The 13,241-nt window shown below is 42.1% G+C and overlaps 1 protein-coding gene across 3 annotated transcripts in view; it reads right to left on the minus strand.

Moving 5' to 3' along the window:
• The window catches only part of MCC (MCC regulator of WNT signaling pathway), a 530,407-nt gene that overhangs the window by 195,892 nt on the left and 321,274 nt on the right, over positions 1–13,241 (minus strand). The gene's annotated exons all lie outside the window — the stretch shown is intronic.

Here is a 13,241-nt window from a genome sequence, read left to right on the forward strand (position 1 = left end):
ATAGCGGCGTTTTACCGCCGACGCCGCCCCCCGCCCCAGTGTGAAAGGGCTCTTAGGCTCTCCTGGCCTACTCTGTGCAAAACCAACTGCACAGAGTAGGTAAGTATAACATATTTGTTATTTTTAGACAAAAAAAAAACAGACTTCGCAATTACTTTCATTTCTTATACACGAAACTACTGTCATGTTTTTCATCAGCTGCGTGTTTTCAGTGACAAAAACTAAATCAAAATAAAAAATTCTGTTTCTATTCAGATGACTAAAATATGACTAAAACTAAAATGGCAGTTTAGTCAAGAGACTATAATTAAAACTCAATCGAAATTTGATGTCAAAAAGCAATATTCTTGTTTGTTTACAAAACTTGGTTTTATTTATAAAGAGGTTAACTTGAGACTTCTTTTCATTATTAACTGTTAGGGCCCTTTCACAGGTACAGACCGTTCAGAACGGTCACTCCATACATCTCTATGGATCGACGGATGTCAGCGGTGACATGTCCACTGACATCCGATCTGCCCCGCTAAATCCAGACAGATGTATATCCTATTTTCCATCCGTCTGGCCGATCGGATGAAAAATGGACAGGCGGTCCATAATCTTCGGATCCCCCCCGTAGAGGAGAGCGGAGATCTGACAAGTCCATCCCTGCACAGTGTGCAGAGACCGACTTGTCATCCGCCGGCTTAGTGGGGATCAACGCAGCGATCCCTGCTGAGCAAGCGGGTGGCTGAATATGGATCCGCACATGTGAAAAGAGGCCTTAGGGCTTTTATATTCAGGTAATATGTACCATAATAGCTTACTTTTTTATTTTATTTTATATATTTTAACCACTTTCTGACCTGCTCATGTACATTTACTGCGGCAGGTCAGCTCTTCTGTGGGAAGTGACGTACCTGTACATTGATCCATGCGAGGAGGATAGGGGGCCGAAGCGTGCCTGTGGGTCCCTCGAACTCGATGCCTGCTGTTGACCAGCGATCGCTGTGTACAGAGGCAGAACGGGGAACTACCTATGTAAACAATGTGATTCCCCATTCTGCCTAATGACGTCAGAGATCTTCTGTTCCCAGTGATCGGGAACAGTGATCTCTGTCATGTCCCAGTGAACCCACTCCTCCCCCCTACAGTTAGAACACACCCAGGGAACACACTTAACCCCTTCCCTGCCAGTGACATTTATACATTGATCAGTGCATTTTTATAGCACTGATCAATGTAATAATGTCACTGATCCCCAAAAAGTGACATTTGGGGTCAGATTTATCTGCTTCAATCCCGCTAAAAATCGCAGATTGCCGCCATTACCATTAAAAACAATAAAAAATAAATACAAGTCCCTAAATCTCTCCCGTAGTTTGCAGACGCAATAACTTTTGCGGAAACCAATTAATATACCCCTATTGGAATTTTTTTTAACCAAAAATATGTAGTATATATATATATATATATATATATATATATATATATATATATATATATATATATATATATATATATCGGCCTAAACTGATGAATCCATTTGTCTTTTTATATATATTTTTTTTTGGATATGTATTATAGCAGAAAGTAAAAAAAAAAAAAAAAAAAAAAAAAGTCTTTTTTTTCAAAATTGTCTCTCTTTCTTTGTTTTTGTTTGTCACAAAGCAATATTTGTTGTTTGTTTATGATACTGGAAGTTTTAGTCGACTAATACACAACTAAAACAAAAACAATTCAGATGACTAAAATACGACTAGAACTAAAAAACTGCATTTTAGACAAAAGACTGACTGCTGTCAGCACCACCTAACTCAACAAAAAGCAATCAAGATGGGTGAAAATTTGACTATTGCATCCAATCAGATGCAGTCACTGCTCAGATGCTCAGACAGCCATGGGTGCTGCAGCTGTCTGAATACAATAGCCAAGAGTGTAGATTCCTCCAAGTCATGTTTATTGTGGTATGGGAAATCTATTGATTTCTCTTGCTCAGCCTATATTGATAGCTTTTCTTTACCAAAGTGCAGGGCTACTTCCAAGAGCAGGACATCAGGTGGAAAGCTCTCCTTGTTACATTGCTATACAGTGGTAGCAAAATCAGGCTTCAAGTGCAGAACGTGTACTAGACATCACTTTTACTGACTTGCCAACAGTGGCAACTTTACCGATGAGAAGCTAGGACAGGAAGGCATTGCTTCAGCTTTCTCTGTGATTGCCAATTAAAAAAAAAAAAAAATTACAAAATGTAATTTAAGAAACATTCCTGAATATAAAAAAAAAAAAAAAAAAAAAAAAAAAAAAAAAGAAAGAAAGAGGATGCAATAGTCCTAAGTATATTTGTCCTCCCACTTATGCCATTAATACACTTAAAGGATTATCTGCAGACATCAAATCAATAGTGTTTCTCCTAATGGAATCAAGTGGCTAAACATTGATTTGAAGTCTTAGTTGCTCTTCTCTATTGTCAGTTGTTCTAACATATACAGAATTCCATAACTGGTAAAGAAAAGTTAGAAATAACATCAGCCTTTATTGTCAGCTGTCTTTACTTGCACTGGATAATGCTGAGCTGCAGACAGACATGAGGGAGTAAAGGAGGTCTAGCCAAGTGAATGTGACCTGCAACTACACAGGCGCACCGGACTGACACAGATCACTTTTATTGCTCTGCAATCTGCTCAACAGTTTAACCTCACTGACCCAGATCAACTGCTTTCCCATTTTTAAGGGCATGAGCGTCTCGTCATACTGCTGGGAGTAGAAGGGTTTTATTGGTTGTACTTTAACTCACAACCTATGCTTTTATTGGCCTATTTTCTTTTCCATGATTAATCTGAAATGACACTTTCTACGGTTACTGTATTTTTAGACAACAAATTCTTAGTCTTTATGCAACAATATATTGGTTATACATTTAGTGCGCTTTCACACTGCCAGGCTGTGGTCTGGCCGCAGCGCAGGGTACATGCAGTTTTCATGCAGGTTACCCGCGCTTTTCTAGAGATCGTTCTAGTAGATTGGTGCATTTTCAAAAGCAAAACCAAAGATGCAGCATGCCAGACTTTTGGGGCACTTTCTGAAAAAGCACCAAAAATGCCCAATCTAGTCTATGGGAAAACACGGGTAACCCACATGAAAACCGCGGGTACTAAAGCGGTCAGCGATGTCGGTACTAAATCGCAGCTCGGCAGTGTGAAAGTATCCTTCCTTAGGGTGCATATTTACAAAGCAGTTAATGGGACATTCAAACATTGACAGCAGGTGCATCATAAGGGCTTGTTCAAACAAAGAAGTTCAGTGACCTGTCTTTTTCCACACTGATTAAGCGCAGGTCACATAGAAAACAATAGATTTCTAAGTGCCCCATTTATACCACAACAATTGTGTGCGGTGCAGTGCAGAAAAATGCAGCAGGTCTGCAATTGTCACATTGGATGGCACTGCATGTCACTGCACTGCAGCTGAACACATTGTGCTGCTGTGCAAAGTCATGAATGTCAGTCTGTGACACTTCAAAAAATAAATAAAATTAAGTAGTGTTATGCACCCACTCCTTGTTGAAGCTCAGTTGGAGCTCATACTGATAGCTGGTCGCATGATAAAACACTGAGTTGTACTGTTCAGGCCAGGGTGAACATTGCATAACTGAAAACACATCCACCAGAAAGATGCACCTACAGCAAATATTTGGCAAATGCCACATTCACTGCTTTGTAAATATACTCCATGGATTCTAACAAATGAGAGAAATGCATACAATAATGCACCTACACATTTTCAACCAGCTTGGGGTGTTTTTTCTTTTTCATACCTTCATATATTTTTGAACTAACACTGTGTATGTCCATCCTCAGGGTACAGAAGCACACAGAGATAGTTGTTAGTAAAGTTTATGTATAGGCACTTTTTTTTTCAGCTTTGGAGAAAGTAGGGAAGGACCAAAACCCTTAGGCAGGCCATACACGGTTCGAATCTAGGCGGGTTCAGCAGGAACTATGGGCAGGTTGAATGTACCAAGTTGACCAAATCAACTTGGGTACAACCAGCATGCCGGGTTTTACTTGCAATCATCTCTAGCGGCTGCTATAGCTGCTAGCAATAATCACCGTCTTCTCCTGGCGGGGCAAGCTGTGCCCGCCGGGAGAAGACAATGGTCCAGCAAGAGGGATTCCCACATCAACACTGTCTATGTTTATGGAGGAATCTAGCAAATTTCTTTTAACATGTGTATGTTCATCCTCAGGGATGGTTGCAGGATAGAAATTTGCTCCATGTACGACCAGCCTAAGGCCCCTTTCACACAGGGCGGACTCCACCAGGAGTCTGGTTGCTCAGCAGGGAATCTGTCTGCTGATTCCCACTGAGCAGGCGGATGGTTGGTCCATGTCTGCTTATGCAGAGCGGATAAAGACCCAACCCGTTTTCCTCTATGGGAGGTCAGATGTAAATGGCCTGTCCTTTTACACCCCACTGCCATCTGAGCGAATCGGGGATCTCCATACTATGGCCCTCCAGCTGTTGCAGAACTACACGTCCCATGAGGCATTGTAAAACTCTGACATTGACAGACAAGATGGGAGTTGTAGTTCCTGAACAACTGGGGGGCCATAGTTTGGAGACCCCAGATGGATGGGGAACAGATCCCCATCTATCTGTTTTTAGCGGATCAGATGTCGGCAGATGTCCATTTACTCCTGCCGCTCTATTAAGGACAATAGAGGGTTCAATTGGGTCTGCCTGAAAAACTGTCAGCCCCACACCATCGGTCTGCTCGTGTGAACGGGGCCACAGTTTATTTTTGTTGTCTGTGTCACATTGGGACATTCCCCTATGTTTCTTCCTGTTCCAGAGACACAACAGGAAATAATAAATAATCCCGAGAGAGGATCTGCTCCCTCGTGAAGTTCTGGGGAGAACTGTAAAACTTTGGATTTCCCAACATTTTTCATTTTAATGACAATGGTCATCAGGTACACTGACAGCAGATAAAAAAAACGCACACTTGACAGAAGTTCTAACCATTCCCTAAAGGTGACCATACATGGACCAAAATTTAGATCCATGTATGGGCAGGATCTACCAATGAACTTCTGTACAACCAACCTATCAGATATTTCTCACTCAATCAGCGCCACAGACTATAGCCAGCAGCGCTGATCAGTGTGAGAGTGGGGAAGTCTCCCACTGTCAGAGTATAAAGGCTCAGATTCCTCCATTCACATCGGATCATCTATGGGTTGCTTCAGATTACATCCACTTTAACAAGCCACATTTGGCTTCATTACTGTGATCAGCCTGTTTACTCTGCTGGACATCAAAGTAAAGTACAGATACCTGACTAGGCACAGTTAATGACAGATGTGCAGTTATTACAGCAATCATTGTAGCATCCGAATTCCTTGAATGAATTTTACTACCACCCAACCCGAGAAAAAGGAATGACAGCCTGGCTTGTACAGCTGCATATGAAAATGGAATCAGGAAAAAGTAGGATACAACCTTGAAGATTGAGGAATTAATCAGAACTCTGATTAGATGTCAGGAGAGCCTCATGCAGGTACTCACCCAGGCCTTCATGTCCTACCAGGGTTATTACTCATTTCCCCTGCAGATTTCATCAACATATAAATAAGCCTTATTTTCATCTGCTCAGAAATCCTTCACGGCATTAACTGGCAGTCTATAGTATATGCCTGAAGCTGGCAATAGCTAGAGTTCCACATAATCAGGAAGAACTTGCCACCTTCACGTCTGCTTTCTTTGAGGTTACCCATCTTTAGCCTGGCAGCAACAATAAATTCACCCTAAAAAGGTGACTAGTGCCCAGTCACAGCAATACAGAACTAAACGCACCCCCCCACCTCCTAATGAAAGATGTATATTCTTACCTATTTTCAGGCTGCTCAAGTTCGGTCACGTGATCTGACTCCCCTTGGTTAGTCTGTGCTACTTCAGGGGAGAGGAGGGAGCGCCAGCAAGGGATGAGCCATTGAAGCCTATTGGTGATGTCACTGCTCCCCCTCCTCACCTTGGAGCCACAGCTTGCTGACATTGGGGGGATCACTTGATCGCACCAGATCGGTCTGAAAATAGGTAAGTATATATGTTTTTCTTACACAGATTAGTAAGCACAGGAGGGGGAATAGGACAGTTTTAGGAGCAGTTAGGGTTAAACTGGAATTCCACTTTAATGCAGCTCTATAAATATTGATACAAAATGTATTTTTGGCATCGTCCTTTCCCTCCCGCACACAGGTCCGTATCGTCCTGCACCCCCCCCCACGCAGGTCCGTATCGTCCTGCACCCCCCCCACGCAGGTCCGTATCCTCCTGCAACCCCCCCCACGCAGGTCCGTATCCTCCTGCAACCCCCCCCACGCAGGTCCGTATCCTCCTGCACCCCCCCACGCAGGTCCGTATCCTCCTGCACCCCCCCCACGCAGGTCCGTATCCTCCTGCACCCCCCCCACGCAGGTCCGTATCCTCCTGCACCCCCCCACGCAGGTCCGTATCCTCCTGCACCGCCCCCACACAGGTCCGTATCCTCCTGCACCGCCCCCACACAGGTCCGTATCCTCCTGCACCGCCCCCACACAGGTCCGTATCCTCCTGCACCGCCCCCACACAGGTCCGTATCCTCCTGCACCGCCCCCACACAGGTCCGTATCCTCCTGCACCGCCCCCACACAGGTCCGTATCCTCCTGCACTGCCCCCACACAGGTCCGTATCCTCCTGCACCGCCCCACACAGGTCCGTATCCTCCTGCACCCCCCCACACAGGTCCGTATCCTCCTGCACCCCCCCACGCAGGTCCGTATCATCCTGCACACAGTTTGGTATTGTCCTGCACCCTCGCACAATGCTCTGCATTGTCCTGCACCCTCGCACAATGCTCTGCATTGTCCTGCACCCTCGCACAATGCTCTGCATTGTCCTGCTCCCCCAAACACTGTTTCTCTCTTCAGATGCTACATGGTTGGCACCACAACACACCAGTTACCTGTAGGGTCCAACACCTACATGTGGAGGAATTTTAAAAATTATGACTTGTGTGACCACCCCACTTTTTATGCTGTTTCCTTTATTTTGCTCCATGTCTGATCCCCCTTTTAAAACAGAAGTGGGTAAACCTATCACACATTAAAACAGACTGAAGTTAACAAGCCTTAACATAAGCACACAAAAAAGACAAACTGCTAGAAGGAGACTGCATAAAGCTATGAATGCGTCTCATAAAAGGCTTCTCCGTTTTCCAACACAAAGCTGAGTAATAAATGCCAGGCTAAGGACATCTTGATGGTCTCTAGAGGACACCGCTTATTTTACATTCTCTTTGGTAGGATTTGTTTGATCAAACTTAAACATTTTTAAAAGTTCAAATGTAGCCAAACTTTTTTTTTTTTTTCCAAAGTTTTTGGAAAGAGGGGGTAAGAACATCTGTCAGGCCTTTATTTCTGTGTTCCCCAGGAAAACCCTTAGGGCCAATACACCAACTAGCATATTGCATTAACAGTAATAAGTGCCGTACCGCATATTTTACTAGAGCGCATGTCAATGTAATGTGCATGCATGGCTGTTCTAAAGGTACCCCAACATATACCACACCTGCACTACAGTGCACCAAAATGCACAATGTGGATTGCAGTGTGCAAAAATATACTGCAGGAGCGATTTTGTTGGCACCCACTGAAAATGAGTAAGCTGCAGAAACAATGTATGGCCCTTTCATCCAAAACTAAAAAAAGATAGGGTGAGAGTGTGTATAATATATATATATATATATATACACACACACATATACATACACACACTTGTCAAAAGTATTGGGACGCCTGCCTTTACACAGATATGAACTTAGAGCTGGACAGGTGGGCCAGCTCAATATTGAACCCTATGGACTAACAGCTTCAACTCTTCTGGAAAGCCTGTCCACAAGGTTTAGGAGTGTGTCTATGGTAATGTTTGACCATTCTTCTTTGGGCACTTTGACCTTGCTTTGTGCACTGGTGCGCAGTCATGTTGGAACAGGAAGGGACCATCCCCAAACTGTTCCCACAAAGTTGGGAGCATAAAATTGTCCAAAATGTCTTGGTATGCCGACGCCTTAAAAGTTCTCTTTATTGGAAGTAAGGGGCCAAGCTCAACCCCTGAAAAACAATCTTGCACCACAATCCCCCCTCCACCAAAAGATTTGGACCATTGCACAAAGCAGAATCCATAAAGACATGGATGAGAGAGTTTGGGGTGGAGGACCTTCACTGGCCTGCACAGAGTCCTGACCTCAACCCAATAGAACACCTTTGGGATGAATTATAGCAGAGACTGCAAGCCAGGCCTTCTCATCTACATAAATGCCCGACATCACAAATGCGCTTCTGGAGGAATGGTCAAACATTCCCATAGGCACACTACTAAACCTTGTGGACAGCCTTCCCAGAAGAGTTGAAGCTGTCATAGCTGAAAAGGGAGGGATATAGAGAGAGATATATATATATATATATATATATATATATATATATATATATATATATATATATATATATATATATATATATATATATATATATATATATAGTGCTCGCGTGTTTTTTGGCTCATGTGCCTGAAAATTGCATGAGAACAATTAAGCTTTTTATTTGAACATGATTTTGAAACCTTATCAAGACTTTTTTACTGAAGATAAAAACAGCATAAGTAGTTTGTTTTTTCCCCAGTTGATCCATGCATAAAATGCAGCAAGGAGGAATGTTTCTAGTAGAACACAGATGTGAATGGCAGGAGGTCACATATCAGCAGTGCTCAGATCAAGTACACGCAGCCTTTTCCCTACAGCGAGACCTAAGCCCACAAGAAAATACAAACAGCAGACACTTCAACAGAGGGAAATCCTCATTCATCACAGAATGCAGTCTGCACTAAAACTAATTAGCCTGTCCTCGTTTAATGGACAAGTATGTCTGTAAAAAATTCTCGTCTATGTCATCTTTCTGGAATGGTGAGGCAAGTGCAACATTGTAAAGTCAGTCTGTGAGAAGGTACTGACTGAAGCAGACATTTACTAAGGCAAGTTAGGAAACCGGCCATTAACGAGTTTATCGTCTTGGAACTTGTTTCTTATCACAGGTGTTTTGTTCTTTAAGCGATTGCCATTAGATTCCATCATTCAGCATTGTCCAATGTAAGCAGCTGTTACTGGAGTGCCCTCAGGTATTGCTTTAATGACAAGAACACATCCCGCACCTTGTCCTCCTAAATGTCTGCCAAGTACCTTTCTGGCGGGAAAGCGGTCATCCCAATCAATAGCCTGCAGCCTTACACCAGACCATAACATCAAAGATAAATTAAAATCAAGTGATGAAGGAAGTCCATGTTGGAAAGCACTGGCTCAATGCAAAGGCCCTGCAGCAATGACAGTTCAGTCTGACTCTAGACCCATCTGGTAAATGGCAATGAGAAGCAGAAAGCCATATTTCAGAGCCAAGTGTTTATGGCCTTGAGTGATGAATGGCCCATTCTCCACACATTGCTGATATCTACTCACATATCAGTTTACAGAGGAAAAAAATGATACAGCCATGGACCTGCCCTTAGATTTGACAATCCTACAAATGTTCTGAGGATCGCTTGTGAAATTTCCAAATATATCACTATACTTCTGAAATGCACAGTATGCAGCTATATCCATTTAAAAATAGCTGGTAGTAATGGCTTTTTTCATGATTATTTGGGGAGCTGGGGGCAAGATAACATCTGAACAATTTTCTTTAGATCATGTTTAATAGCCATTATTAATCACAATCCTGCTGAGAAAGCTACAGAAATTCCCATAAAAGATCAGGATATCAAAAGTCACAAATTGATTTATTGACTCCTGCAAAAGTCTTGTATGATCACTTTCCTCCTATTTAAAAAAGACAAGCTGCAAGCATAAAATTTCTTAGAACTACCAATGCATATCCTATACAGAATTGTTGTTTTCCCAAGTAGGAACATGGCACCGCACACATAGTTGGAAACAATTGCTGGCAATGTCCCAATGCTGATGTTTAGCAGTAAACAGTTCCCTTTAATCTAAATGTGACTAGGAAAACACGTACATTTCTATAATGGCGCTGTTAGTTTTCCCTATCCCTACTGATCAAGTCACTATCTAAAGACCACCATACGTGGACAACTGATTTTACAGGAGGTCCACTGAGTTAGATACAGAGGGATCAAAATTCAGCCGGTTCAGAAGGCATTGGGTAAATTTTGATCCGTGTGTGGCCATCCCTGCTCAACTACCCGTCTTTGAGCAGCTTTAGTATTCTTTCATCTCGAATGCAATACAGAGAGGTAGGTAAGCCCAGCATCTCTATTACTTACTGTATAAGTCACTAAAGGAGAGATCACTTTGCATACACAGAATAGTGGATTTTGAAGAACATTTTTTAAAAATATATGGAAACAAAACCCTGCACGTGTCCAAATTACATGAGTACTATGACCAAAAATAAAAATGTATTATATTGCTGCTTACCAAGTATCAGATGTGATGGCTGAATCAGTATTCTTTGTTTAGACTTTTTTTTTTCTTTTCTCCTAGTGATCTGGCCAGTAAGTCAGCCAATAGAGGAGTCAGTATTTTTCAACCCAATCCTAACTGAAATTAAAATTCTGATTTCAGATTCCTCCTTTATAACAATTGGGACAATTATTGGATCTCCTCTTTTTTTTTTTTTACACCCCACGGCCCTTTTGTATGATGAAAGGCGTATACAAACCTTCAGGACGAGTTCTGGGTGTTGAGGGTTTTCTTTCTCCAGATCAATTTTAATTGATATGCAAGTCGATTGTTTATATGTTTTTTGTATTGAGAGGTGTTCATTATACACCATAATTAATGCTTTAATGGTAAAATACAATTTCTGTACTTCAATATATTCATATTATACTTTATATTTCAGAGGTGGTAATAGTCCCTGATGAAGATTATAATTGTATGTATTTTTTCAAAACGCATTGGACTTTTTCACTACTTACCTTCTAGGCTACCCACTTGGATGGTTTATGCCTATGTAGTAGGAGTCTACCACCTTTGTCTATAATTATGTAATACTTTCTATGCAAGTACATATGTTTTTCTTGTGGTTTGTATCCATAATAATTCTGTTTTATGACTCATATTTTGTATCAATAAATTCTACTTTATATATATATATATATATATATATATATATATATATATATATATAATTTTCTTCATTATACAATTTTCTTTTTTTCATAATTGCCTTTAAAATCCCATTTCTGAGGTTTGTTACTTTTCAATGTTTAGAGGGCTGATGGCAATTTACACGTCAACCTATGGGAGTCTATTCATCTTCTGTATTTTTCAACCTAAGGGTTGAAGGAAAAAAAAAACCCTGACCTGAATCCTCCACACTGAGCTATTGTATTCTGATGACAGGAGAGCTTCCCGCCGTCAGAACACTCAGATCAGCGTGGCTGGCTAAAGCCTGCAGAACTGATCAAGTGGGACAAAAACAGGGCAGTTGTACAGAAGTCAATTGGTAGATTAATTTCTGTACAACCACAGTGTCCCTGCATGGATTCAGTCTAGTCCCTGCTGAACAGGCTGAATTTTGATCAATGTATGGCAAGCCTGTTATTTCTCAACTTTAAAGAGATGTGCAGAAAAAAAAAAAAAAAAAAAAAAAAAAGAAGAAGAACATACTCATCTAGATGGCTGCAGCATCGATTCAATCCTGCAGCTGTCCTCCGCCAGCTCCAAGTCTGAGAACTGAGTGAACACAACTGCTGATTGCTCAGTTCTCAGTCTTCACTGAGCAGAGAGTGTTCTGCCCCTCCAGCGCTCGCCAGGCTGTAAAGGGGGTGGGAGAGGCTTGCTGAGGCACTCAGTGCATCGCTGAGAGTCCGAGTCAGCTGCAAGTTGGGCATTGTTATTGGATCCCTGCAGAGTCTGGACCAGCTCTGTGTGCTTTAGCCCACTGTCGGCTGAATCTGGGTCATAATAGTGCAGAAATAAAGTGCACTCCTGTGATCCACAGAACAAGTAAGGTCATAAGAGCTTTGGTCACAATTCTCCTTTAATTTAACAGCCCAAGCAGTCCAGTGGCAGTTACAGGACAAACCATTTAAACACTGACAGAAGTGCTTATAATGGTCAATTTTTATTAACTCATGAAAAACCTTTAATCGCAAAAGGGGAAAAAACAAAAACAAAACAACTTTTGCTGGATTTTGGCTTTAAATTGTTAGTTATGTCCATCTAAATCTGCTAGCACATCTAATGCCTGGTACATACAGTTCTTTTTTCATTCAGCCCAGTGGGCTGAAAACACAAACTGAGAGGAGTCGCTGTACTAACTATGCGACGTCAGTACAGCGATCTTCCCGCTAAGCAATTAGGTTCTGACAACTGCCCCCCTCCTGCCAGTGCTGCTGGATGCCGATCAGCAAATGTTTTTCGACAGAAGCCGGACATTCAGCCAGCTTCTGTCAGACAGTCTGCTGTACACGTGGGCCAAATGTCGGCCATTTTCGGTTGAACAGGCCGACATTCCGCACATGTGTACCAGGCATACCACTACATTTCTCAAAGTAGCCTTATAGGTTCCCCCTTGGAGCACTCTCATGAAGGAGGACGCATGTGCATCCTCATTCATAACAAGAATGTGACGTCACAGTTGGGGTAGAGCGTGGCAGGGTTGGGCTGGGCTGCGTAGTGCTAACCTATGCGTGCCTGGGCAGGACTTTTTCAATGGACACAGATAACGTTACTAGGAAATGCCTGTGTACAGCTACATTGGGATGCACAGGGGAACCGTTGTCGATGAGAGAGAGAGGAGGGTTGCTGAATGTTTGTATTAAACGGTGGTTTATAAACATTTAGCAATCCAATTAGTGCATAATATGACTGCTTATTTTTTTCTATGAAATAAGGGGCACATTTTTAACTAACTGGAATTCCACTTTAAAACAGAAGTGTCCTATTGGCATGATCACCAGGTGAAAAAATGAAACAAGCTAACGAATGAAGCCACCACATTTAAAGTGGAACTTCACTCTCACCATTAACATTGACTATTTCTAATCCTTATACTTATCTATTTACTAATGCTAGCAGCAAATCATAAATGCTCATTTTAAACTTTTTTTTTTTTTTTTTAATTTCTTCAGTTACATCCCAGGAGTCTTCAGTAGGGGAGATGGGCCTTTCTCAGCCAAGCACACGCTCCTGCCTGCATTTCTG

The sequence above is a fragment of the Aquarana catesbeiana genome, linkage group LG01, assembly GCF_042186555.1.
Source record: "Aquarana catesbeiana isolate 2022-GZ linkage group LG01, ASM4218655v1, whole genome shotgun sequence".
NCBI classification, from domain to species: domain Eukaryota; kingdom Metazoa; phylum Chordata; class Amphibia; order Anura; family Ranidae; genus Aquarana; species Aquarana catesbeiana.